Source organism: Apium graveolens, chromosome 5 (genome assembly GCF_009905375.1).
Source record: "Apium graveolens cultivar Ventura chromosome 5, ASM990537v1, whole genome shotgun sequence".
Taxonomy (NCBI): domain Eukaryota; kingdom Viridiplantae; phylum Streptophyta; class Magnoliopsida; order Apiales; family Apiaceae; genus Apium; species Apium graveolens.
The window spans coordinates 251,400,866-251,403,698 of NC_133651.1; the positions used below are offsets into that span (position 1 = coordinate 251,400,866).

Sequence of the window (2,833 nt, forward strand, 5' to 3'; positions counted from 1 at the left end):
ACGCGTTCTCGGTCTCGTAAGAGAAATCTGGATCAAGCCGAGGAAGAAGCTGTAGTGGTTCAAAGGGAAGTTGTTGAGGACGAAGAGAAGGTAGAAGAAGAAAAGAAATTCGAAGAACCAATTTTAGTAGTGATGGGTGATGAAGCAGAAATTCCTAAGGCTCTGATGGACTATTCTCAGCCTAAGATCAATGACATTCAGTCGAGCATCATCAGACCAACCATCTCGGCTAACACTTTTGAGATCAAGTCAAGCACGATTCAGATGATACATAACTGAGTTCAATTTGGGGGTTCTCCTACTGAAGACCCCAACATGCACATCAGGGATTTCATCGAGATCCGCGACACCTTCAAGTTCAATGGTGTGACTGAAGATGCTATCAAGCTGCGACTCTTTCCATTCTCTCTAAGGGATAAAGCTAAGTGCTGGTTACATTCTCTACCACCAGGGTCTATCACTAAATGGGAAGATCTTGCTCAAAATTTTCTCACTAAATTCTTCCCTATGGCGAGGACTACTGTAATCAGGAATGCTCTTACTCAGTTTTCTCAGCAAACTGGAGAATCTTTGTGTGAGGCTTGGGATCGATATAAGGAGATGCTAAGGAAGTGCCCACACCATGGCATGCCTGATTGGATGATTATAAATTGTTTCTACAATGGATTGGGTGCTACTTCTAGTGTAATATCCCATATTTTCAAATATTATTATTATAATTATTTGGATTTGTTTATGTGATTTTTATGTGAATTTTGGTGAATTATCTGATATTGGAATTGGTGTTTGGGTGTTTATATGTGATATTATTTGAGTATTTTAATTTTTATGCGTTCAGAATAAAATATAGATAATCGTGATATTTTTCTGGTAATTTTTGGACTGTTAGATGATTTTATAATGATTTATGGATTTATTAATTATTTTCTGAATAATTACAAAACTATTTTATAAAGCCGGGAATCGTCCAACCTCAACTGTTTTTGCGTTTTTACAACCCGAAACTCTTCCGAAAACTCCTAACCTAATCTGGTAATTCCGGACATTTTCCGTATTTTGACTTTTTCGATCCGGATTACAGTTTGACCTATGCGCGTCCCGACGCAAAATTTTCGATACGCTAATCATTTCGGTAGATCAATAAAACCCTTATTCTCGAGAGACGAGATATTTTTACAATATTTTCTCATAGGGTGTTTTATAAGAAGTTCGGTTTTGATAATTATCCAAATCTGGTATTAAATTGTATTGTTTTTATAGTTACTTAGCGGCCAAGTAATCTATTTTTGGATACGATATATAAGTATAAATTCAGTTTTAAATTCCAGAATTTTTCAAAAATCATGAAACGTATATTTTATTAGTATTTGAATATTTCGAGAATTTTAAAATTATTTCTGAAATTTTTCGGGTACTATTTACCAGCACGTTTGTTCGTTAAATCGTAAAATGCGGATATGACACGCGATTTATAAATGTTTTAAAAATTATGAAAATTTTATTTTATAGTTTTTAAATATTCTGAGAATTTTAGAAATATTTCAGTTTCATAAAAATTATCGGACCGGACCCCTATCGGGACGTCAAACCCCACAAAAATCAGACTTTTATTTTTATAAAATTGGGGGACTTCCAAATATTTTATATTTTTGCATTTTTGAAATATTCATATTTTTTGGAAAATTTTGACATAAATTTTAAATTTATTTGATTTAATATTATTCCTCGCTAATTATTAATTCTGGGCTAATTTTGATTATATTATATTGATTTTAGTAAAAAAACAAAAAAAAAACAAAACAAAACAAAAACTTAAAACTACCCGCACCCCTCCACTCATCCTGTTAGGCGCACAACCACCCCCCATTTCTATTATCCACCGCCTACTCTCTGTCTCTCCTCTCTGTTATATATTTTTATTTATTTTTAATTTTCAAAAATTCATATTATACAAACCGTACATCCAAATTTCAATTATTATATATATAAACGATCATCGCTTCGATACCTACGCATAGGTATATATATTGCAAGGTTTTGAGAAGAAAATTTAAGGGGCATATTTCCATTTTAATTTATTTTCGGGGCATAGAAAAAGAGTTTGGAGGCGGTGATTACTCCACATGGCATCTCAGCGTGTATATGTCTATGGCTATTAATTTCGGATTTTTCTGGAGATATTTTCCGGATATCAGATATTCTCTTCGGGGTGATCAAAATTTATTTTGGGTAACGATTCCGAAATTCTGCCTTCGTACTTTTGTATATTATAGCATGTTAGTGTTTATATATTTATTTCATAATTTTTAAAAATTGTTGGAGAAGTCACTTTTGGTCCGAGTTTTGGTTCAGGTGGCCGTGTTATTCATTTCTGGAGTGTTTATACACGTAAATATAAAGTATTGTGTTGATTGTTGTTGGTTGTGTCGATATGATATCGACTAGCAGTCCGAGAAATAGAGGAGGTGTTGTCCGATTTCCAAGAAAATATTATTTTTTAATTCTGAAGATTATTATTTTTATTATTATTCGAAAATAAATCCAAATTATTTAGTTAATGAATTTTAATTGATTATTTAATTTGAGTTAATTATTTCTTATGATTAAAAAAAATATTTTGAGCTTTTAAAAATATATTTAGGTATTTAAAAATCAATTAATATTATTATTAATTGATTTATTCTTATTTATTCTTATTTTATTCATAATAAATAAACCGTTCGTCCGTTTAATACGAAACGAACGCGTACAGACTCAGAAAAATATTCCGCTTTCATTAAAAATACTTTTGAGACCCAAATCATTTTGTTTCGAAAGGTCGCTTGTTTTACAA

The 2,833-nt window shown here is 31.6% G+C and overlaps 1 non-coding gene across 1 annotated transcript; it reads right to left on the reverse strand.

Annotated features, from left to right (window-relative positions):
* Positions 1 to 522: 522 nt before the first annotated feature.
* LOC141662179 (small nucleolar RNA R71) lies at positions 523 to 629 on the reverse strand. Its single transcript, XR_012550305.1, has one exon. It is a non-coding gene; the product is annotated as a small nucleolar RNA R71 (small nucleolar RNA).
* Positions 630 to 2,833: the final 2,204 nt, after the last annotated feature.